The 27,123-nt window shown below is 37.5% G+C and overlaps 1 protein-coding gene across 2 annotated transcripts in view; it reads right to left on the bottom strand.

Annotated features, from left to right (window-relative positions):
• bach2b (BTB and CNC homology 1, basic leucine zipper transcription factor 2b) overlaps nucleotides 1–27,123 on the bottom strand; it is a 287,410-nt gene that overhangs the window by 181,103 nt on the left and 79,184 nt on the right. Inside the window, exon 3 of one of the 2 annotated variants that reach the window (XM_039747980.1) lies at nucleotides 16,825–16,878. The exons of the other annotated variant lie outside the window; for it this stretch is intronic. The gene's annotated coding sequence lies outside the window, so the exon portion shown is untranslated. The remainder of the gene's footprint in view (nucleotides 1–16,824; nucleotides 16,879–27,123) is intronic. 2 annotated transcript variants of the gene reach the window in all.

The raw sequence follows: 27,123 nt of genomic DNA, 5'->3' as shown, positions 1-27,123 counted from the left end.
TCAGCTACTGGTTTTAGAAAAGAACATTTATCTACTCAGCCAAGGCATCCAAGCAATGGCTCTGCGGTGGTAACTATTTAAATTTCTTTTAAAAGATCCAAAATAATACTTTTGTTTAATTTTTTAGATATACTTTACAGCACTTTAAAGGACATTCTATATACTAAAGCAAAATGTTGTTAGGTGAATGTGCACTCTAGTAAACTGTGTATAGTACTCCACTCCCTTCTAATGTAATGAAATGTGCCTTATAGACAGGCAGGCTGCCTTCTTCAATGGAAAACATACATATGTGGGGGAAAAAATATATATACTGTACTATATTTTATATAAATTACTAGGGGGTTTACCCCCTGCTTGATTCGCTTGCCAACCCCCCTTTTCTGCCACACACGCCAGCCACTTCGCGTCTCTGCCACTTGCTTTGTGAAGAGGGGGGCTGAACGCACCCCAAGGATACGTGGTCGCTCCTCCGAAACCCCCTCTTAAACGGTAATACAATGGGAAACTAATTTTTTTTTTTATCTTCTCTTTGCTCGATCAGCTGGCTGACTGCTGCTGCGCTGTGTGACCTGCATCTCGCGCTGTGCTTTGAACATTTAAAAGCCTGTATAGCAGCTGTCTTTGTCGTCTACTCTTTGTCTTTTATTTCTAGCTCCAGGCATGGTTAAATGTCTTGGCACAAACTCTCGTCTTGCGGGATGTGAGTTCTTGATATTTTTTACTTCATAATTTAAAAACGGAAAAAGAATCTGAAAATCTAACAACATCACATTAAAGTTCAATAAATTCTGAAAAGAATGTAGGTTTTAAAATAAGCCCGATTTAAAGCGTGACAAAAAACAACGCATAAAATCATTGCACAAAATCATTGCACTTTTAACTTAAGATATTTTATATATATATATATATATATATATATATATATATATATAGCATCTAGAAAGTATTCACAGCGCATCACTTTTTCCACATTTTGTTATGTTACAGCCTAATTCCAAAATGGATTAAATTCATTTTTTTCCTCAGAATTCTACACACAACACCCCATAATGACAATGTGAAAAAAGTTTACTTGAGGTTTTTGCAAATTTATTAAAAATAAAAAAACTGAGAAATCACATGTACATAAGTATTCACAGCCTTTGCCATGAAACTCAAAATTGAGCTCAGGTGCATCCTGTTTCCCCTGAGCATCCTTGAGATGTTTCTGCAGCTTAATTGGAGTCCACCTGTGGTAAATTCAGTTGATTGGACATGATTTGGAAAGGCACACACCTGTCTACATAATCTGGTCCCACAGTTGACAGACAGTTCATGTCAGAGCACAAACCAAGCATGAAGTCAAAGGAATTGTCTGTAGACCTCCGAGACAGGATTGTCTTGAGGTACAAATCTGTGGAAGGTTACAGAAAAAATTCTGCTGCTTTGAAGGTCCCAATGAGCACAGTGGCCTCCATCATCCGTAAGGGGAAGAAGTTCAAAACCACCAGCACTCTTCCTAGAGCTGGCTGGCCATCTAAACTGAGCGATCGGGGGAGAAGGGCCTTAGTCAGGGAGGTGACCAAAAACCCGATGGTCACTCTGTCAGAACTCCAGAGGTCCTCTGTGGAGAGAGGAGAACCTTACAGAAGGACAACCATCTCTGCAGCAATCCACCAATTAGGCCTATATGGTAGAGTGGCCAGACGAAAGCCACTCCTTAGTAAAAGGCACATGCCAGCCCGCCTGGAGTTTGCCGAAAGGCACCTGAAGGACTCTCAGACCATGAGAAACAAAATTCTCTGGTCTGATGAGACAAAGATTGAACTCTTTGGTGTGAATGCCAGGCGTCACATTTGGAGGAAACCAGGCACCGCTCATCACCAGGCCAATACCATCCCTATAGTGAAGCATGGTGGTGGCAGCATCATGCTGTGGGGATGTTTTTCAGCGGCAGGAACTGGGAGACTAGTCAGGATAAAGGGAAAGATGACTGCAGCCATGTACAGAGACATCCTGGATGAAAACCTGCTCCAGAGCCCAAACTTGAATCCGATTGAACATCTCTGCTGGAGAGATCTTAAAATGGCTGTGCACCGACACTTCCCATCCAACCTGATGGAGCTTGAGAGGTGCTGCAAAGAGGAATGGGCGAAACTGGCCAAGGATAGGTGTGCCAAGATTGTGGCATCATATTCAAAAAGACTTGAGGCTGTAATTGCTGCCAAAGTTGCATCGACAAAGTATTGAGCAAAGGCTGTGAATACTTATGTACATGTGATTTCTCAGTTTTTTTATTTTTAATAAATTTGCAAAAACTTCAAGTAAACTTTTTTCACGTTGTCATTATGGGGTGTTGTGTGTAGAATTCTGAGGAAAAAAATGAATTTAATCCATTTTGGAATAAGGCTGTAACATAACAAAATGTGGAAAAAGTGATGCGTTGTGAATACTTCCCAGATGCACTGTAATAATAATAATAATTCATTACATTTATATAGCGCTTTTCTCAGTACTCAAAGCGCTATCCACACAGGAAGGAACCGGGAAGCGAAGCCACAACCTTCCAGTCTCCTTACTGCAAAGCAGCAGCACTATATATATATATATATATATATATATATATATATACAGGCAGTCCCCAGGTTACGTACGAGATAGGGACTGTAGGTTTGTACTTAAGTTGAATTTGTATGTCGAAACAGGTACATTATTTTAATAAATGCTATTGTTGACCGACTGTAACCAAGTGTTCTGCCAATGAATGATGGAGTTTCACCTCTCTCTGACCTTTTTATTATTTCTACTTTATTTTCAATGGTGATGGTTTTTCTCTTCTTTACTGTATCACCAGCACTTGCAAGATTTGTGTTTCAGAGACATTCTTGAAGGGTGAAGACAAAAGGTTAAGATGAGCTCTTCGGCACAGCACTGTACATGCTATCACAGCAGGAAGGCACCCATCAACATGTCTGATGTACTGACAAGAGACAACTTCCTGCTATGTGCATAACAGTACAAGCAGGCTTGCTATTGAGAATGAATGGTGGTGGCGAGGGGCGGTTCATCACCAGTCCACCTCACAGTCGCCTCCACTACAGTATGCTGCCTGCAGCGTCCGCCCACCAAGAACAAACACGGTGCGGCCAAAGGCGGGTAGTAAATTGTCCACTACCGCCCCCATTCAATAGGCAGCCACCCGAGGCACACTACAATGCTACCCCCCACCGCCCCGTTCACCCTCAATGGCTTCCTTTCAGCCACAACCGGGTCACCGCTTGCAGCATCATCAGCCACCCACTGAGAGTGAACGGGGCAGCCGTGTGTGGTGGGCAGGCAGTGAAATCACTTGCTGCCGGGAGCCGCTTGAAGGACACTACACTGCACGAGCAGTGAAATCGCCCCCTCCAGCCACTGCTTTCAGCGTCCCCAGGCCAAAGATGACAGAGCAGCAGTTACTGAGGCGCATGCGTCGCAGCTGCGGCCCCGTTCGTATGTCGTAGGTCGGATGTCCGTAACCTGGGGACTACCTATATATATATATATACTAGCAAAATACCCGCGCTTCGCAGCGGAGAAGTAGTGTGTTAAAGAAGCAATGAAAAGAAAAGGAAACATTTTGAAAATAACGTAAAATGATTGTCAATGTAATTGTTTTGTCACTGTTGTGAGTGATGAGTGTTGTTGTCATATATATATATATATATATATATATATATATATATATATATATATACACACACACACATAAACATATATATATACATATCTATACATATACACATATATACATATATATATCTACATATATACACATACATATACATACACACATACATACATACACACACATATATACACACAAATACATATATATATATACATACACACACACATATATAAACATATATATACATATACATACATATCTACATATATACACACACAGCTATTTCAGATCAGTGCAATACGCTGCTTGTTAAAACGGATAACTCCGCTCTTACGTGCAAGTCTGCGTGGATATTATGAACTATCGATTTGTTCAAGTTCTATTTAAATTTTAAATAGAAGGAATTTTTATTTAGTCGACAGAAATATCTTTGGTAGGAATGGTAAAAACAGACAGGAATATTATTCCTGAATAAATCAACTCAAACCTTAAACAACTTATAATATTTTGCTCTCCATAAAAATATATCCTGTCTAAATTATACAAGTTAGAAATAAAGTAAACATTAAAAGAACAAACATTCAAATTTCTTTACTCTTATGTAATTTTATATAAAAATAAACTTAGATTTTAAATATCCCAAAAGATTTTGCTCTCCATAAAAATATATCCTGTCAAAATTATACAAATTCAAATATGAACATGCTGCATAACAAAACCTGGAAATATAAATAAAATGTGTTCCTTTCAGCAATAACAAATCAAATCATTCAGTTGTCTTTGCTCATATGTCATTTTAGAGCTGGACGCCTGGCATCTTTTTTGGCCACAGGTTCGTTTCTGTTTGGTGTGAGGTTCTGTGTTGTGGAGATTCTCAGGATGGATTGCAGGTGCTCATCAGTGAGGCGACTCCTGTGTGCTGTTTTGTTAGTCTTTATCACTGAGAAGAGCTTCTCACACAGATATGTGCTACCAAACATGCACAAGGTTCGAGCCGCATGTAGACGGACTTTTTGTTCTTCAAAGTCACCAAAGCGGCGTGCAAACTCAGTGCGCTCAGTTTATCAGCAAAGTGCGTGTTTGGGAACACCGTAGTGACGACTTGGTTTAACATTACTTGGCAACAGGGAAAGTGGGGCAAGGTGCACTGGTGCATTTGTGTCTCCCATAAAAGCAGCTTCACTTGAAATCACTTTGTGATTGTGCACGGTAAAACGTCCGCTGAAGTGTCAGATTCTTATTTAATTATTCTGCTTTCTGTATCTTCTGCATTGCATTCAGGTTACCCTGATGTTTTGTCTCATAGTGCCGTCTTAGATTAAATTCTGTAATTACAGCCACATTAGCTCCACAAATGAGACACACGGGTTCAGTAAACATATACTCAGCCTCCCATCGGTTTTAAAGGCTCTATTTTCAGAATCAACTTTTCTTCCAGCATCGTGTGAGCTAGCTTCGCAATAACTTGCAGCATCATAAGCTAGACTTGATTAACGCGTAAGTGTTCAGCAAGGCAGCTGAAGCGCTGCATTATGGGATCTGTAGTTTATTGTGTTACCAGCGCTTCATATACCTGGGCCATTAATAACAATAATACAGTATATAAAATGATCTCGTGGGCGGATATAATTACACGGGCCGGATGTGGCCCGTGGCCCTTGAGTTTGACAAATATGGACTAAATAGAACTTGAAAAGATATATTTTTTCAAATGTGATCGCGCAATTCAGATAGAGTTGACGCACTACAGCCTGCATCCTCCCTCGCTCTTACTTTTTACCGCTCATCTAATGAATACACTGAGTATGGCTTTACCAAAACAATCATTGATGGCGAATAAAGTATCCATTATTCGAGTATGTAGATCGGGATATATATATACATATATATATACCCGCGTATCGCAGCGAGAAGTAGTGTGTTAAAAAGCTAGAAAAGAAAAGGGAACATTTTAAAAATAACGTAACATGACTGTCAATATACAGTATTTGTTTTGTGAGTGTTACTGAGTGTTGCTGTCATCAAGGATTTGATTATCATTATTTCTTTCAATCAGGTTCGTATTTGTAGGATGTGTTGTGTTCAAGTTACATTCCGTGTTTGTCAATCGCTGTAAAGATGACAGGTTTCTTTCATCGATTCGTTTCTTACTGCATCAATAAACAGCTCGTCTTCTTCTTTATCTGAGACCTGACACACTGCATGCACGTTGTTTTTTTACACTGTCTTCCTTTAGCGGGACATTGACTTTTTCCACCGTGTGCTTTGTTTCCGCAGTAGCTGGATTTATGAATATGCTTATCAGACGCTTCATATTTTTGCTGCCTTTTCAATTGTGTAATTGTGTTTTTGTTCAGCGCTCTTTGGAACTGTTGCCTTTTATCTGTGCACTGCGTCAGTTCACGTGAGCCGCTCGTGTACATGCATCGAAGGTTCCCAGCTGTGCTGGTGCCATCTCGTGCTATGTCCGTGGCTGTATTTAATGTTACCTTAGTCCTGGCACTTAAAACTTTCTCTCGCAGTTTCGCTGAGTTTGTGTCAAACACCACCCTGACCATCTCATCTTCCTCTCCATAAACACAGTCCTTCACCCGTGAATATTTAGTGGAGTTTGCTATTGGATTGCCGCTGACGGACGGCCTTATATGGGCAGGCACTAAATTACAAACGCCAGCGCAGCCTGTCTATGAACTTAATTTAAAGTGTAGGTTTACATCGTGCTTTGTTTCCGAAGTAGCAGAACTCATGAACATGGTTGTATATGTCACTCGCTCGCTTCTTATTGTTTCGCTGCCTTCTCAATTATATAATGCATGTTTTCTTCAGCGCTTTTTGGAGGTCTTCCTGGTTTTCTATGTACTGCGTGATTACGTGGGAGCGTGATGATGTCACACGAACTCCGCCCCACGGCGTTCAAGCTCATCTCCATTACAGTAAATGGAGAAAAACAGCTTCCAGTTATGACTATTACGCGTAGAATTTCGATATAAAACCTGCCCAACTTTTGTAAGGAAGCTGTAAGGAATAAACCTGCCAAATTTCAGCCTTCCACCCACACGGGAAGTTGGAGAATTAGTGATGAGTGAGTGAGTGAGTGAGTGAGTGAGTGAGTGAGTGAGGGCTTTGCCTTTTATTAGTATAGATATTATATAAATTTCACAGGGAATCATCAGTTTAAACTAACATTCTTACAACATTTTATCCAAAAAGTTTTTTGGTTAAATATAGATATCTAGCCCTGGTGTCCTTTTCCAGGTTTGGCATCTGCCCTGTGCCGAATGTTGCCAGGATAGGTCAGGTCCCCAAGGCTCTGAACCAGATTAAGAACATTTCATAACGGATTGAATGATGAATTTACAGATGGCAATTTACCACTTTATCACTATGAAGGAGGAATTTCCTCTGGTGAAGTACACCTGAACTGAAGACCAAGTAAGATGATACAACTTCTATATGTGCTTAATATAAGAGCCCAGAACAATATTTATGTAGGTCACAATTATACACTGTATGCTGTGAATTATAATTTGTTATAACACAGATTTTGTATGGACTTCTGGATTTTACGTGATGTAATGTAAAATTATTTTAAACACTGACCACAAAGTGAAGTACTTAAATGGGCCACTGGCGGACACAATAATACTGCCAAGCTCTCACTTACAGGAAAAAGAAGTCAGAATCAACTTTGACAGACAGCCATGCAGCTTAAAGAAGCATGGATAAACAATTCTAAATACAGCTCAAAAACACAGCAAATACTAAATCAAGAATGAATAATTTTGTATTATTTTCACTTGGAACAGCACCAACTTAAACCAGTAACTGTTTTGTGTTACACCATTCTGTTATTTTATAAAGACACTTTTAAAGGCCAACTCAAATAATTTGATTCCACTTTAGCTGAGTATACAGTCATGGAAACATAATAAGCTTTCAAGAAAACAAACATGCAAAAGAGTTTCTTTTTCAATCAGTGTTAATTAAAAAAAACAAATGAAAAGTATATATTTTCACATTCAGAATCACTTTCACTCCAGAACACTGAAAAGATGCATAACTCATAATTGTTCCAATCCAGGAAAAAATAATAGTGATTCACCTCATTCTAATAGAGCAGTCTGTTCTCTTTCCAGAATGCAATTAACAGAAATCATTGCTGAGCAAGAAGACAAGTAAATTTGGTCTCCAGAAAAGGATTCTAAAAATACTTTAAAAATCTACCGGTAATTTCTGTGTAGTTAACCACCTTTGCTATAAAAGCTTCAATACAAGAATAGATAGATAGATAGATAGATAGATAGATAGATAGATAGATAGATAGATAGATAGATAGATAGATAGATAGATAGATAGATAGATAGATAGATAGATAGATAGATAGATAGATAGATAGATAGATAGATAGATAGATAGATAGATAGATAGATAGATAGATAGAATCACCTCCATTAACATACACATGATCAGTTTATCTTTTAACATTAAAAACATACCTATAAAACACCTGCCAAAATGACAGGCAATTCTTGATTTTCAAACTTTATTAATAGTTCAATGAGGAGAAGATAGGCAACGAATCATTTAAATGGCAGTAAAAGCTTGCATGCTGATACCCTTTTTTTGGTGCATTCACATATAATGCACAAAACACCTACTGCGATGTCCCATGTTTGGCTGTCTGTATGAAACAACTCACTCCCCCGTGGACCAATTTGGTTAAAACGTAGTACACTTATTCTTCAAGGAAATTTGTCATGACAGTTCAATTTTCACCCTGAACAGACTGAGATCTACAGTGTTAAAAGTTCAAAATCTCCTACTGAAAAGCATTGGCATATGTGCAAAGTTGTCTATCTTAAAACAGAAAAACATTCCATGTGACTTCAACTGCAAATAAGTTTACTGTTTCAATTTAACCTTATCAACAGTCACATCAACTTGTGTGTTTTGTATATTTTCCCCTTTTTGACCTTTGTTAGCTACAGACTGGGTATGAAGTCCTTTCACTGCCCACTTGCATGCGTGGGACAGTAACCCTCCTTAGGCAAGTTAAGATGAGCACACGTGAGGAAACCTGTACATCAGCCAAGTTGATTCTGCTTTGTGAAGTCTTTCTAGTGGCTTGAGCGCAAACAGAACAGAGGCAGTATATCAGCATCTCACTACACTGGATACTTTAAGTTGTAACAGGTGCATGAAATGATTTTCCTAATGATAAAATTATAAAATGCAAACATATAAAACAAAAGGTTACCCAGATATGAATGTAGTACCCTGTGGCATGTAAGCTGCTGTGCATAGAGCAAAATATACATTTACTTAGTATTTTTGTTACATTAAAGCAACCTTACAGCTCTGTTATCTGCAGTTTATAATTATTCACTATTACTAGGGTAACCAGACATCCTCATTTTTGGCTATGCAACCTGATACATAATTGAAGAATATCAAAATGTCCCGGTTTTAACAGACTGCCCATGTAATAAAATATTGCTCTGCTGACACAAGAATCCTCACAATATATTTATAATATACTGTATTCACAAAACTTCAAGGAGAACAAAACCCCCTAACCATGTAATATACAAATAATAATGTGGTTTAAAAACCAACGGGGAAACTTTCATTAAAAGCTTTACTGAATTTGACCAGCACTGCAAGGATGACTAAGAAGCAGACAAACACGTTTGGCACTGCTATTTATTTGTTTATACTTTAAGCACAATGTGAGCTCCTATGCATTCTTTTGTGAAAGTGTTTTTTTTTCCATGTAGTCTCTCTGATGACAATGAAATAAAGCACTCACTAAATGTGGATGGGCTTTATGCATGGGCATATATTCTATACTTATACTTATATTCTATATAAGTGTCCCCGTATGGAACTTTGAAACTCTGGTCACCCCTTAATTTACCACCACAGTGCCACATTCACCTGATACCAATAATGGCCAGTGGCTGTAATAAAGTTGGCCTTTCATTTCTGTTATTCCCTATCATTTGTCATAACTGAGCAGCTTTACAAGTCATGAAAATGACGACTATGGCCAGAAACGCTCAAGAACAGAATTACAAAATAAATGTATTTATTTTATTTAGGTAATGTTAATTAGTACTTTCCTGTGATGGACTAGAGTCTTGCCCAGGCCTGTTTTCAGGCTTTTGTCCAGTCCAGCTGGAACAGCCTCTGGTCCCACAACCATGAAATAGATGAAGAATGTTATATAACCAACCTACTGAACTCACTCCATTGAGGAATACAGCGTTGGCACAGTTTTTGAACACACCTTAATATTTATGCCATGCCTACATTGTCTAACTTGTTGCTTCCAATGATGAATTGGTGCCATTAAGTTCTTTTATCACTAATTGTATTCAATTTATCATCAAATGAGAGTATCAACAGAGGCACACCTTCCTCTATATATAAGGAAGAGCACAGCATACACAGACATAACAAATCATAATATTTCTCTCTATTATAAAAAAAAATCCTGGGAGAGAAAGACGGGAGACGAGACATGATCTTCACACTTAAAAGACCCGCGAGACTAAAGAGATTGGCCACTGAGCGTCTCGCAGGGACCTTAAACATGAGACTTTGCGTCAAAAGATTGACCGAGGACCGTCTCGTGATGACTTAGAACATGAAATTCTTGCAAGACTTACAACCAATATCAAATAAGACCACAGGCGGCAAAACACTCTGTCGTGTTCTGGCTCTGAGCACACACAGATCCAGGGCTCAATGAAATGTAGACGACTAAGCAAAGAAGAAAGCAGCGCAGAGAAAAAAGACTCAAAAGCATTGGACAGAAAAAAGAGCAAAAAAGAAAAAGAATACTCTAGGTGCAAATTCAGAAAAGAAGCAAAGTAATTATCAGCCTCGGTCCTTTTGTTACATCTGTATAACTTTATGTTTCAATACAGTACATTTTTACATGTAATGTCAACCAAAGATATTTTACCTACTTTTGCAGCCCTATATTGAAATCTTGTGAATCATTTCTTATTTACATATAGGATAATTCCGTGAACATTATTTCCAAGAAATATCTTTTGGTGGGAGCGTAAGAGGCAGTACCACCTCATGACATACTTCATAAAAATAACATGACCATTTTGATGGTAAGACTTTGAGTGAAGACCTCAAAAAGAAATACCAATCAACATTATTTTTGAAATACTTGTCTACTGCTTTTAAGAGTTTATCCTTTAACACGAGCGCTATGAAGGCTGAGCAATTTCAAAACTGGGAATGTCATTAATTAATCTTAAGGCAGCTGAGAAAGCATAAGATATGGGAATGTTTCCAAAACTTGCTAAACACTACTAATACTATATTACTACAATATCATAAATTACATAATGAATAATTCAAACACAAAATAATTGCAAATATTATTTTTTAAATGTACAAAAAATGTTATTAACCTAAAATGCTGCTGCCAGCAAAACAGCAGTATGCTTGGCTGAGCAAAATAACATGCTCCCCTGCAAATAAAGTTTCCAAAAGCACACTCGTAAGAACATTTACATGAATGTGGCATTTAGGGAAGACTGGCAGCATGAAAGGTTACACTGTGAAAAGAAAATAAAAAGACTTGTTGTTGCTGAAGAGCTTTTATTTGATGGCACAAGTTTCTTTGGACCAGTGACAGTACATTTTGGCTGAATGGTGCCAGCTAATGTTCCCGCATTTGCCAAAACAATATACTCTGAAAAGATTTACAGAAACAGTAGTTTGTATCAGCATACTGCAACACATGTTTAGCACGGTGCTCCACAATTTGGGGCACTGTGCCTCAGTTTTCACTGTCATGCAGTGCTTATACACATGCAATTGTCCTAAGAATACCTAACCATCTTTTAAGCCATATCACATCGTCTTTAGTGAAAACAGGCTTTGGTCATTTTTGATTATTAACAAGTTCCTTATATTCCAAGGTCTATTAACAAGTTACTTGTCAATAAATTTACAGAAAGTCTGATCAAAAACAGAGCCCCCACAACAATAAAGCCTGTAGATACAGCGATACCCAAACATAATCATTTGGTTTTATTTCATTGTCATCAGAGAGACCACATGGAAAAAAAGCACAAGTTGTTAAGAAATGCTACACTTTAAAAACAGTGACTCAATTAAGATAATCTAACATTTTCAAGCCTGTTAATAAAGTTCAGATTTGCAGGGATGTAGGACTGATAGCAAGGCAGAGGACAGAGTGGCCATCCACTGCACTGCCCTCTTATGCACTCAGGGTCTAATTAGAATTGTCAAATTAACCTAACAAGTATGTTGTTAACAAGTATAATGTGGGAAGAAAACAGGATTACTCCATAGAAAACCCATGTAAACATCAAAAGATTATGCAAACTCTCATACAGTGACTGGGCACAGGTTTGAATCATGGACACTATGAAATGGCAGCACTACCCACTAAGCTGTATGTGGCTTAATTAAGAACATAAGAATGAATGTATTAGACTGGAATCTAGCTGTTTCTTATACTACTAGGTCCTTTTCACACCATGCACTGAAAGCAGACGCATAATCTAAAAACAGATTAGCTTTTCTTATTTTTGGTGTACAGCTACTGCCTCACTGCATTTGAACATACTTGATATCTACTTGGAATGATCTTTGCAAAGAGTTTACAGGTTGTCTTGCATAACATTTTTTTATAGGTCTACAGTGTCTTCCCTTAGTCCAAACACATGTAGTTGACTACTCTGAATTGGTCTGGTGTGTAAGGAATGCTTGTGTTAATTTCCACATCAATGGAACAAGATCCTTTCCAGCACCAGTCCCTATGTGGGAATGAAAATAATGAAGATCCATCCATCCATTTTCCAACCCGCTGAATCCGAACACAGGGTCACGGGGTCTGCTGGAGCCAATCCCAGCCAACAAAGGGCACAAGGCAGGAACCAATCCTGGGCAGGGTGCCAACCCACTGCAGGACACACACAAACACACCCACACACCAAGCACACACTAGGGCCAATTTAGAATCGCCAATCCACCTAACCTGCATGTCTTTGGATTGTGGGAGGAAACCGGAGCGCCTGGAGGAAACCCACGCAGACACGGGGAGAACATGCAAACTCCACGCAGGGAGGACCAATAATGAAGATAATGTCCTGAATTAAGTGCTTTCCCCTGGTCCTTGCACTATCGAGAAATCCCGGCTAGGTAAGGGCCCCTGCCATCTGCCTCTATATTTTATACCTATATATCCATCCATCTATCCATTACCCAACCCGCTATATCCTAACTACAGGGTCACGGGGGTCTGTTGGAGCCAATCCTAGCCAACACAGGGCGCAAGGCAGGAAACAAACCCCAGGCAGGGCGCCAGCCCACCGCAGTACCTATATATCCATCCATCCATTATCCAACCCGCCATACCTAACACAGGCACACATGGGTCTGCTGGAGCCAATCCCATATAAATATATATATATATATATATATATATATATATATATATATATATATATATATATATATATATATATATATATCAGTATATAAATATATTATATAAATCCTAAGAAGTTACTAAAGTAGAAACTAAACACAACCTTAAAAAAAACAAGAATGGCATGCTGAAACAGAACAAAACATGTGCTAGTAAGGTTCATTGACAATCCCAAATGGGCCCTGCGTGAGTGAGCATGTGTGTGAGTGGACCCTGTGATGAACTGGCACTCTGTCCAGGATTGGTTTCTGCCAACTGTCCAGTGCTATCAGAATGACTTCTGGACTCCCATGTACCTTAACTGGATTAAAAAGATTTGAGAATGTCATTTTACCATTATACTGTAAATATGAACAGCACTGTATATAAATATATATAATATACATTATATGTGTTGTGGAAAAATTTGTGTTGGTATGATTTTACATGCATTTATGCTAAATATTTTTCACAAAGAATGTTGCCAGACATTCAACCAAATCCTACTATTTTAATAGATAATAAAACAACAGATACAAGAGCTTCAAATTAAACAAATAACATTAGTACTACAAATGTGAAAAGTAATTTATACTTTTTATCTCAATACATTTTTCATGTACCCAGACATTTTGTGTATTAATTGATCAGTCTATCAGATTACCTGACAGTCTAAACAAATGACAGAAACAGCAAACCTCAACCCGCTAAAAGATCAGACCAAATTCCCTTGGAAAATCTACAATAATGCAGAGAATATGTTTTTACATCACTGTATACTCACACATGCTCAATGTACAAAGTCCAGCACTGTATGTTATTCACCAGCAGAGAGCATTTGAGTTCAGATACCACATTGTGTGCACCCGAACACAATGAGGTCATATTGGCAGCTACTCAATTGCCACAGAGTAGCTCAGAAAGGCATGAGTTATAGACAAGAACTAAAAGTGTGATTGGACAAAGCTGTACAATTTACATAACTGAAAACAATCCAGAGTTCATGTTCTTTCAGCTCTCTCACTGTGCAGCGAACCTTCACATGCACTGTGAATAGCCTCTAATATTGTCAGAACTGAGGCGGATACTGAAAGATGTCAGTGTCATTTATATATTATGATGGAGAAAACATTCAATCTTTTTAATACCGTTAGAAAAGATAATGCAATGCATGTTGTTCCTGAAAGAAAAACAAAAACAATGCTGAACTTCATATGACTTAAAAAGGCTTTGCTCATAATGTTGACTCAGCATTGCTTTCTGGTCATCTCAGATATTCTGCCTTATAAGCTTCACTTTGGCAGTCTACATTTTCGGAGCAAAACTGTTAATGCAGCTTTTGAGAATGCAGCACAGTTTAAACCGCCCAGTGGAAAACCTCTGTCACACTGTGAGCTTGTTTTTCCAGCGACTGGCTCCAGACAGAACAGACAACATACACCATGACATGCCGAGCACATGGTCATCAGTTTCCAGTGCTGGCTTACTGCTGACTAAATCTGGCTAAAATTAGTACAATGTTCAACTGCAAACCCCCTACACTCCAGCCTTGTCAAAGCCAAGCTGCTAAGTTTTTGTGCTGTTACGAAACACCTTTTGAAGTGGCTATTTCGACTATCTTCATACACACATTTTTCTTGACTGCCCTTGATTGTCACAAAATAGTGACATATGATTAAACAGCAAACAAGACTACGCTCAGAAAATAAATGACTGATTAACCAATGAGCTACACTTCATTTTCTGCCACGCTAGAACATTATTTATCCAAATGTGGTCTACACAATTTATCAAGTACTCCACAAAGTTGTGTTCACCATATTAGAGTGAAGTGACTTTTAATTGCTTATATATGTTGGTTCAATTTAATAAATACTTATGTACTTGTTTATAAAAAAATCAGACTGTTGTGCTCCTAAATGAACTACTCACTGTTAGGTTCAATTGAGATTAGTTTAAAATTACCACCACAGAGCACACTGGCAGTGGGTCATCTAACTGCTGCTCTCTGCACCTCTCTGTTTGTTGCCAAGTGCTGTTCTATCTCTTGGCTGTCTCCACTGAGGCAATCCATCCATCTCTCCGTGGTTCTTTCCATTTTACCTGTGCTGCCCACTCAATTTCTCCCCTCCAATCTTTACACATGTACATACTATTCTAGCAATCTCTAATAGTTCTAACTTTTACTTCCTGGCCAACTTATTTCATTTTAAAAATCTGTCTACAGCATAATAACGCAGTAGCTCAATGATAACAAATTTGGCAGGACTAAACACATTATTAATGATCAAAGCACACAAGATGAATATGGTGTAGCTTTGAAATTTTAACACTGCTTGCGTATTCTTCCTCCATGTGTAGATTAAACACACAAACAAGAGTAACATATTTTAGTAGGTACATTTGCTTTATAATGAGAAAAGCTCCTGCTATGGTTCCAAGTCAGTCTGTCTGTCTGTCATAAAACAATTTAGCTCCAATTTTGTTGAAATTTGGCACGCTTTTTCTTCAAGGAAATTGGTCAAGAAAGTTTTATTTCCACTGAGATATCTTGAATAGAGCATGTTGTACAAATTTTAGAAATTTTACAATCTCCTTTTGAAAGGTATTGCTGACTTTGTGAACCCATCTATGTTAAAACAGTGTTCCTACCAATGTGTAAGGTGGGACGGGTAAAATGCGTGCCGACAGAAATCTCTCAGTCCAAAAGTTTGTTTTTAAATATCCATCCATCCATTATCAAACCCACTATATCCTAACTACTGGTTCACAGGTTGTTTTTAAATATTTCGTAAAAATTCAAAGCAAATATTCCACACAAGAATAAAGAAAAAAGACTGTTACATACGTAGAATAAAGGTAAAATATTAGAAAAATGTATCTTCTCTAAACTTAACTTTTCTTGTCAAACTTTAGTTTAAAGATGCTTAACTTCTTTTTCTGTATGCTTTAAACATACGGCGCAGCACATTCAATTAGGTGCTTTGTCTTTCATGCTACTTGGCACTTAAGGCACGGTTTAAAACCATGAGCCCTCAATGTCTATACCTGGCAAGGCAGGTCACTAACTGAGTATAATGTATAGTCAGAGAAGCTAGAAATAATTAGAATATACCAATTCTGTTCAACTTATGGGGGTTGTAGGACCCTCCCATAGACTATGCACTACTATTTAGGCAAACATTTTATATAACTTAAATATATATATAAGTTACATATATATAACTTAAATGGCTCTTACAAATAGAGAAACATTCTAGCGACTTCAACTACAGATTGGTTTATTGTTTCAAAATTACATGGAGAAGTCACTTCTGTTTGAATATTTTATAAACTTTCCTCTTTTATTCATCTTACAGCTAGTCTAGACAGCAAAATGAATCCTCAATTCAAGTTAGTCAAACACCATGTAAGGTGTATGTGAACCTCTGGTACACCAGCCAACTTCTCCTGCTCCTTAAGGAAAGTTAAAAGTAAAAAAAAAAAAAGTCACTCATCTAGAAATGAATGTAAGTCGAAAGGAATTAAGTGCTGCTCATTAAACACAGAGTTAAAAAAAAAAAAAACATTACAGTAAAAATAATCTCAGAGCTGCATTATCTGCACATTATGAGAAATGAGAACATATTTCTCTGCCAATATAATTTATCAGCAAAGTTCCAGATCTCCTATCTGTCATGGTACAAAGAAGCCAAAAAAAACTTACCTTGAGACTTCAACAGAGATTTTAACTGTCCATTGAGCACTTCTTTCAAAAATGCTGTGGGTAAAAAAAATATAACTACAATTAGTCACAGACCCTCCATAAATAACAACTAATAACAAAACATAAATCAATGTAATTTATACATTACTTGAATTGTAATCAGCAGTCTATGAAAGCTATTGAGCCACCACATGCCTATCTGGGCTAATTTGTTTAACTACATGACATTATAAAGATACAAAACACTCATTTATTGTAGTCGGCTAATTCATGTAATTGCAATATTATCACTGTTAATTTTGAGTATGACTCACAGTTATAAAATCTCTATACTGTATATAAAAAATCCAACATCTGTCTGTATGTCTGTCCGCTTTTCATGAGAGAACTACTTAACGGATTTAGATTGGGTTTTTTTTCCGGTTAATTTTGCGACTTTTCTCATTGCGCTAAGAATCATAGTTCACTTGCAGGAGCGATATATTTGCACTAATCCGAGGCAGAAGCTGTGGGCCGAGGGGAGTGAGAAGAGTGACATCAGGTGTGGGGAACTGGGCAGGGCCCTCCTCACTGTCCTGTTTCACTAGTACGCATGCAGAGCCACGGGCGATGGCTAGTATTTAATAAACAAAACTGTGATAAATGACAATGAAAAAGCAACACAAAATTGAAATACTCCAATGCCCAAATCAGTTAACTAAGTCAAAGGACACACCAGAATGTTACAAGTGCTTAAATATGGCTTTGATCTTCTGAACCTGTTAATTCAGATTCTTGGATGTAGGGTATCAGGAGCAAGGAGGCGTTAAGCCTTCACAGGATTGTAGTCCATTTCAGGGCATACTCATGCACAGACCCACACACTCATAAAGGGTAAATTTACGGTTGTCCACTAACTAGAGAGAGAGAGAGAGAGAGAGGTTAGGAGCATGCACTGACACAGTGCATTGCCGCACTCATCACAAGACAAACCAACTCAGGAACCAGATTAGGACCCGAGTGCAGCCATTCAACGGGTGATACCTCAGCACCACACTAGTTCAAAAGGAGTGGAAGAGTGTGAGTTTTTTTTTATGGTGGGACTAGTGTGCAAGTCTTTGTAATGTCACTTGAAACAATATACTCAAAAGAAAAATACACCAAAAGACACAGAGAATGTTCAAATTCCACAAAGAGACTGACCAGGCTATGTTTCTAACATAATCTCTGGAAGCTGTGAAAAAAAACAATAACCATTGTGTCACCATGCTGAGTAATAAAAACAAAATACTCAAAGAAGCCCCTCTTGTGAATTATGAAATACAACCAAAGGCTACAAAAATCTCTGCTGTAGTAGCATAGTCTAGGTAGATAGTTTAGATGGCATTACTTGAAAGGCCTTAGTGACAGTTATGACACCACTACTTTGGATTGGGACACCTCTTTCAATGACTTCCTAAGGTGCAAATAAGTTTCAGTAATCATTCTGGACCACATTTAAAGATGTATTTTAATTAATGAAGAAATTTTCTGTAATGCAGCCATCAACTGCTCTAACCAGCCAAGTTGTTGACCCAGCTTATGGTTTTCTTTTCTTAGCTTGCTTTAAATAGAATGACCTTTAACATTTTAACTAAACAGTTAAAAGTATGCAAGAAAATTTTAATGCTAAACCAAACAAATAACTGTAAACACAAATTTGCATCACAATTTCATTTTAACAATAAAATACAATGAAATAATAAAAATTGAAATAACAAAAGATGAGCAAAGGAAACCTGAACTCAAAATACCAAGCACCAACCTGAAAGGGTGAATGCTTCTTTTTAAAGACCAGTCATTAAGAAACACAAAGGATTTCATCCAGAAATCACCATTAAATCTGTCTATGTAAGTTGTCACTTTCTGGCTAAAATTTCAGTTTGTCAATCAAACATAAAAATTCCACAAAAGTACAACAGATTGGGTTGATTATTGTGACTTTTTTCTGGTGAAAATGTAAAAAAATCTGGTAAATTGACAGTTGGAATTCAAATAAAAACACATTCTAATGGTGCAGTGTTCATGAACCTATAAAATAACATTTTAAAAAATCATAATTTGCCAGATTAATTTTTCATATATGTTTCTTACCATTGTACTACTGCATCTGAGTTTTTTTTTTCAGCCTGCTCATTTCACTGGATTAAACTGAATTTTGATTTCTGGCATTTTGGTTTTACTTTCACATCCCAGCCTTAAGTCTGTTAGGTGGTCTCCTGAAACAACCCTGACATATATTAGTGTTAGCATGTGCATGAGTGTTCTCTGTGATTGACTGACGTCCTATTCAGGGTTGATTCTCCTTTGGACAGATGCCGACAAGAAAAACTCTACATCCTGTGACTTAGTAATTGAAAAATACAAATCACAAAACAGATGATAATTCATAGTTTTTGTTTGTCAAAATAAAGCAGTTAACAAGAGAACATGAACCAGCAAACAAATACATGTAGGATACAGCAGCTAATGTAACCTATAACTGAGCCTAGTAGTTCTATTATGGTCCTTATGGTTTGTTTAAAATTATATTGTCAAAATGAATGGCACAGGATTACCTTTGTTTTTAGACAAGCTAAAGAATTTGTGATACTACACTACAAAACTGCAGACACTACAATGCACAACATCCATAGACCTAAGAGCACAATAACCTATTATTTTATTTATATTCCTTGATTGTCAGCTATTGCCATCTATCAAGAATATATAACTTAAAGAAATGGCTACGTTTTATCAATCATACTTAAAGATATTAACTTATTCATAAACAACTCTAAGAAGCATAACATACATTACTGCCCCTTTTTACTTAATGCAGTAATTAATAGCTTGCATCATAGCTTTATTCCTCCCAGTTTCACTGTAAAGAATGGTAAGAATATGCAGATGAAAGTAGAAAAGATTACCTACTAATTAATAATATTTATGGGGCAATGCTGAGTTAACTTATATAATTCAGGTTAATACTGTCTGCTGATAACCAAAATATTTCTTAAACGTTAAATGAGCCATTTATATAAGCTGTGGCTAACTATTGTTGGAATAAAAGGAAATAATGCTCACTAATTTTTGAAACTAATGAAATAAAACTTATCATGAGTATTTCTCACATTCAACTGCTGTAAGGGTTACTGGACCTACATCTCACAATCTTCTGCATTCAGAGAGAATTTTCAATGTCTGCTGTTCACAAATGAGGTGAAGGATTCTGGAAAGATGTACAAGACGTCTTCTTTTACAAAATAAAATAACACTTGAATGTGGTAAAACAACCTAACATATTAATAATCTAATGGGAATTAATATGAAAAAGTTCTATTACATTTAAATAACTTGTTTTTTTGTTTCCAGTCAGTCCCTTCTAGGAAAAAATTCTCACTGTTGGGACAACTACATATGGTACAACTTCTTGACAAGTTCCATGTCAATATAAATGATTAGGCATCTTCAAGAACCAATTAAAACACATCCCACCTGAATGACAAGCATGTCCACAAAACAGTATTTATTACGTGTCAGGGATGTCAGGGGCCACAACCCGGCCGGGACGCCATGAAGGACCGGAAGAGGGCGTGCGCCCACCTTGGACCACGTGGGGGCCGCCAGCCTGGTGGTTCTGGTGGCCACGGGTAAGGGGCTTGAAAGCCCAATCCTGTAGGGGCCCGTGGTGACCACCAGGGGGCGCCCCGAGGCCTTGGAGACCATGGACCTCAGCACTTCCGCCACACCAGGCACTTTTGAACGTTGTAAATAATTGTAAATAAACGTGTGGTGGTGGAAAACAACATGTCTGCCTGTCTGTGCCCAGGTTCTGTTCACACATGCTTAAATACATTCAGCAGTAAGATGAGATCTACAGTATGTATAGACAACCAATGATATAAAGAAAAACACTCAAACATCTACCAAGATTGCAGAGTTTGGTCACTCTGAAGAATCACATTCTCTATTAATGTAATTGACTTTGATAAGTAAACATACCAAAACAAACTTTATTTTCAAAAACTGATTCAGGCTTAGTTGAACAACATAATAAAATATCTTCATGATGAGAGAACTTCACAGATGAAATTCAAATAACCCAGGGTACAACTAACGGACTGTATGGAGAATGGAGTTCAAATGCATATGATGACAAACATGGAGCATGCAACTAAGAGCATAAACCTGTAAAGGGAAAAAGGAAGGCACATTTATCATTGCTCCACAAGTGATTATCAATTGGAGCCATAGAGAGTTATTTCAAGGTAGAAAAATACACTTAAAATCTATCCATTTACAGAACCTGCATAATACACTTTAAACCTTGTCCATCAGAGGCACCAGGCCAAAGGCAGGAAGCAACATGGAGGCTGTAGTGTTTTGCACGCTTCAAGCAAACCTATACTCACTCACTGGGCCAATTTAGAGAACAGAAAGCCCTCATACATATGAGAATAATGTACAAATTCCATACATGCAGTGACTTAGAGAAGATTTAAACCCAATCTTCTGGAGCTGTAAGAGAAAGCAGCATTAAACACTATGATACTGTTGCACTCCACACTTGGCTCATCATGGGTATCAGAAGGTACAGCATGTATCCTGTCCAGATTAGACATCAAAGTAGCACACAAGCATATAAACACTCTGTGCACAGTCCTTTTTACTGCTAAAAGCAAGAAATCAGCAGCAGAGACATGGAATGCAGTTTACAGCATACCATGTGATTAATTTCCAGCTGTATATGTGGGGCAGACATCAAAAACACTTTTCACACATATAGAGGAACATCGCAACGTGGTCAAAAGAAAGGAAACACAGTTTCTGATTCACACACATACATGTTTGACTGGACACACATTTAAATTGGACTCAGTGCAAGTAAAATAACTGGCTGAAACGTAGCCACCATTAACAAGTATTTGGATATGAACCCAGCATATGCAGGTTTGAAAAGAAGAACATGCACTTATAAATAAGACTTTATGACAATGCTTATGCTATGTATTGGCTTGGATTCCTGTAAATCCAATCATGTTCCCCTAATGATGACTCCTAGTAGAGTCGAAAGCTTTGGAATAAAAATCTATTTTAAGATAAGTGATTCATTTTCTCCCTTTGTGGAATTCCAGCTACAAATCCTTCACTTCCACATATATATATATATATATATATATATATATATATATATATATATATATATATATATATATATAATCTATTATAATATGTCGATATGTCATCTTCTTGGAAGACACTTTGACATCCCGCGAGAGACACCTTAACATCCCGCGATAGACACTTTAACATGACACGAGACAAGGCAGTGAGAGAAAGATAGCTATTTGACGCCCAACGCATCAAGCAGAACACACAGCTTGGCGACAGCAGCACAAAGCCAGCAGCTCATCCATCCACATCTCCTTAGCGTGCGCTCACTCGCTGGACGAGTGAAGCGAGCAGAGAGCAAAGGACCTAGTATATATCGATATATATATATCTACATAAACATCTATATAAACAACATAGCAAGTTTGAACACATTCCCCTATTCTTGACAACATCATAAATGCCAATTTTTTTAAAGGTAAACGATAAAACCCACCTAGAATTAATCATAAGGCAATGTTCATACAAATGATAATTACAGTATCTTCCTTCAGTTTCTCTTCATAATGTAGTGAATATATTTTTTTTCCTACACAAACAGAATAAGGTTTTCTTGTGTTCATCAAAGTACTAAGAAGTTATTTTCCCAATGTATCTGTCTACTTTTAGATTTTGATGGAGCAGGTTTTTAATTTAGAAGCATCAGGTACAAAGCAGACTCTTGCAATGGATGGAATGGTAATTATCTGTAAGGCAGACACACAAGCACTTTAACACAGCCACAAAAACTGTTGGCTCTGGGAGAAAACTGTTGGCTCTTGAATTAGGCAAGAGGAAATCCACATTTAAACACAGCAAAAAATGCCAACTTCACAGAAACTGGAAGCAAATATGTGGATTATATGACTAGAATGTGATTAGAAACAGTTGCAAAGTGAAATTGAATTAATCATTCTACTGTTTTACTAGTGAAACACTTCTCCTTGCTAGCTCCATTCACCATGTTTGTTTAATTCCATTCACAGTGACTGGAAACTTTGCTAGGAAGTTTAGATTTATTTACCAGCATTATTTAAAAATAACCTGGCTATGTAATAAATTTATCATTTGAATAAAATATTCCTGGCAGTGTAAAATGCTCAAATTTGGTCTGTCGTGATTAAAAAAGAAAATACTCACCAAATATAGCCTTACCATACCATGCAAATCTTAAAATGTTCCAAATCTTAAAGCTATAGTTCACTCAAATTTGACCATCGATTCCAAAATTACTAAATAACTTAAACTTTACGCTCAGTTACAGTATTCTGTTACACTGGAAGCATTCTTTATATTTTTATGTTTCTGATTTTGAATGAGTCCAACTAAATCTATTGGTAAGTGAAGAAAAAGTAAAGAAAAAAAAAAAAGAATAACATAACATGCACATTTACTTTACTACCTAAAGTCAGCAGTATACTAGGGCTTCTGGCTTCAGTGTATGAGCACTAAGACCAGCAAGGAGGTTGCCTATGTCTTTTTACGCATATGATTTTAGATGTTTTTGAATTTATTAAAAATAGACTGTATTATCAATATTGATATATATCACCAATAAATAACTCAATAGCTGAATTTATAATTTTTTGCTTCGTGATCGATCAAAGTCCTGACTAGGGATGTTTATTGTCAAGATAGGTCCTAGCCCCTGAAATGTTGTAATCCAGATGACTGGACTTTTATTTTAATAAAAAGGAAATCTGAAGCAGTGTTCTCTTTTTAGAAGGCTTATATTAAACCAAAAATAAAAAACAAAAGACCCTACCTGTCACCCAAACATATGACTGTTGGTAGAAGTAGCAGGATGAATTTTGAAATGTACAGGGCTATACTATCTGCTAAGATTCAGCCAAATGCTGCAAAACTGATAGGATGACACTTCACAGTACAGAATGACAATGAGCCAAAATATTCAGTGAAAGCAAACCAAGTGTTTTTTAATGCAAAGTTGTGGAATATTCTTCAAAGGCCAAGTCAATCAACTGACCTCATCCCAATTGGACATGCACCTGCAGGCAGCTGCAAAAGGCCTGGCAAAGTATCAATAGGGTGGAAACCCAGCACTTGGAGATGTCCATGGACTACAGACTTCAGGCAGTCATTGATTATATTTATAACTAGCAAAATACCTGTGCTTCGCAGCGGAGAAATAGTGTGTTAAAGAAGTAATGAAAAAGAAAAGGAAACATTTTGAAAATAACGTAACATGATTGTCAATGCAATTGTTTTGTCACTGTTATGAGTGTGTGTATGTATGTATATATATATATATATACATATAAACATATATATATATACAGTATATATATACCTGTATATATATACGCATATAAACATATATATACAGTATATATATTGTATATTGAAATAGTTTTACTGTCAAATAATGCAGAGTACACGACACGTGTTTTGTCCTAATTCTGGGTTCATCAGGCGTACACACTCACTGCACCCCCTCTCGGGAATCGAACCTCGGATGTCAGCGAAGCCTCTTGCGTTGCGCCACAGCATGTGGTTCGTTTATTTGACAGAATGTACATCAGGATATATATATATATATATACAGGTATATATATATATATATATATATATATATATATATATATATATATATATATATATATATATATATATATATAGCAAAATACTCGCGCTTCACAGCGGAGAGTAGTGTCTTAAAGAAGTTATGAAAAAGAAAAGGGAGCATTTTAAAAATAAAGTAACATGATTGTCAATATACAGTAATTGTTTTGTGAGTGTTATGAGTGTTGCTGTCATCAAGGATTTGATTATCATTATTTCTTTCAATCAGGTTCGTATTTGGAGAATGTGTTGTGTTCAAGTTACATTCCGTGTTTGTCAACCGTTGTAAAGATATCAGGTTTCATTCATCGATTCCTTTCTTACTGCATCAATAAAGAGCTCGTCTTCCTCTTTATCTGAGATGTGACACACTGCATGCACAGGTTTTTTGTTACACTGTCTTCCTTTAGCTGGACATTGACTTTTTCCACCGTGTGCTTTGTTTCCGCAGTAGCTGCACTTATGAATATGCTTGTATGCGTCACTCGCTTCATATTCTTTTGCTGCCTTCTCAATTGTGTAATGCTTTTTTGTTCAGCGCTCTTTGGAGCTCTTGCTTTTTGTCTGCGTATTGCGTTCACAGTCAGTTCACGTGAGCCGCTCGGAGTACATGCATCGAAGGTTCTCAGCTGTGCTTGTGCTATCTTGTGCGATGTCCACGCCTTTATTTATTGTTAGCTAAGACCCGGCACTTAAAAGTTTCTCTCGCAGTTTCACTGAGTTTGTGCCAAACACCACCCTGACCATCTCATCTTCGTTTCCATAAGCACAGCCCTAAACCCGCGAAGATTTAGCGGCAGAGTGTTTCTATTGGATTGCCGCTGATGGACGGCCTTATATGGGCAGGCACTTAATTACGTGGGAGGCGTGACAATGAGAGATGCAACTCCGCCTCACACGGCGACGGAGCTGCAGGCTATGGCCGGTATATATGCACATAAGTAGGTTCCAGTTATGACTGTTACGCGTAAAATTTCGAAATGAAACCTGCCTAACTTTTGTAAGTAAGCTGTAAGGAATGAGTCTGCCAAATTTCAGCCTTCAACCCACACGGGAAGTTGGATAATTAGTGATGAGTGAGTCAGTGAGTTAGTCAGTCAGTCAGTCAGTCAGCGAGGGCTTTGCCTTTTATTAATATAGATTATGTTAGTTTGTCCAAATACTTTTGAGCCCTTTAAAACAGGGGGACCATGTATAAAAATGTCTGTCTTTTCTAAACAGCTCATACAATATTTTTGTTAAACCCTTACATTAAAGCTGAAAGCCTATACTTCAATCACATCTTGATTACTTTGCTTCAAATCCACTGTGGTGTTGTACAGAGCCAAAATGATGAAAATTGCATCACTGTGCAAATAGGTATGGACCTGACTGTATATGCTTATTCACTACAACTCACTAATTATCAAAAACCAAGAATAACTGTTCACATAAACAATATTCTCTGACTGATTCACTTAAGGATGCTCATGTTTTGTTAAATCATTTGCAAGCCGTTAGGGTTAATATGTCAATTTCTAGTCTCCTTAAGAAAGACAAAATGATCCAGAGTCAAATGATCCGAGTTCAGAAACACAACCTCATGGTTTCAAATTTCAAAACCTGATTCACTGTACAATCTTATATAAGCCCCCTCACCTGCCTAACTATAAAAATATATGAATCGTTCAATTAGCCCAGACTTGAATCCGATTGAACATCTCTGGAGAGATCTTAAAATGGCTGTGCTCCAACGCTTCCCATCCAACCTGATGGAGTTTGAGAGGTGCTGTAAAGAGGAATGGGCGAAACTGGCCAAGGATTGGTGAGCCGCTTGGAGTACATGCATCAAAGATTCTCAGCTGTGCTTGTGCTATCTCGTGCAAAGTTGCGATGACCACGGCTTTATTTAATATTAGCTAAGACCCGGCACTTAAAAGTTTCTCTCGCACTTTCGCTGAGTTTGTGCCTGACCATCTCATCTTCGTTTGCATAAGCACAGTCTTTCACCCGCGAATATTTCGCGGCAGCGTGTCTATTGGATAGCTGCTGACGGACGATCTTATATGGGCAGGCACTCAATTATGTGGGAGGCGTGATGATGCGGGATGCAACTCTGCCTCACACGGCGACCGAGCTGCAGGCTATAGCCATATATATGGACGAAAGTAGGTTCCAGTTATGACCGTTACACGTAGAATTTCGAAATGAAACCTGGCTAACTTTTGTAAGTAAGCTGTAAGGAATGAGCTTGCCAAATTTCAGCCTTCTACCTACATGGGAAGTTGGAGAATTAGTGATGTGTCAGTGAGTCAGTCAGTCAGTGAGTCAGTCAGTCATTGAGGGCTTTGCCTTTTATTAGTATAGATTTATAAATATTTCTGCTTTTGCTATAGATTTAAATGCTTAACTCTCTTTTGTTGATTTCATTATACTTTGCCCTTTCTCTGTGCAGTTTTTCCCCCTTCATTGTATCTTAATAATGACAACTTAAAACAAGCAGAGCAGACACTCAGGCAAACAACACTGAATAATCAAAGGCTGCAGCTACTTTAGAGTCAGACCCACTAATTAGTAAATAATGGA

This window comes from Polypterus senegalus, chromosome 3 (assembly GCF_016835505.1).
Source record: "Polypterus senegalus isolate Bchr_013 chromosome 3, ASM1683550v1, whole genome shotgun sequence".
In the NCBI taxonomy this organism is placed as follows: Eukaryota; Metazoa; Chordata; class Cladistia; order Polypteriformes; family Polypteridae; genus Polypterus; species Polypterus senegalus.
Note: the sequence above shows the minus strand (reverse complement) of the source record. Positions and strands in the feature narration are given on the sequence as shown.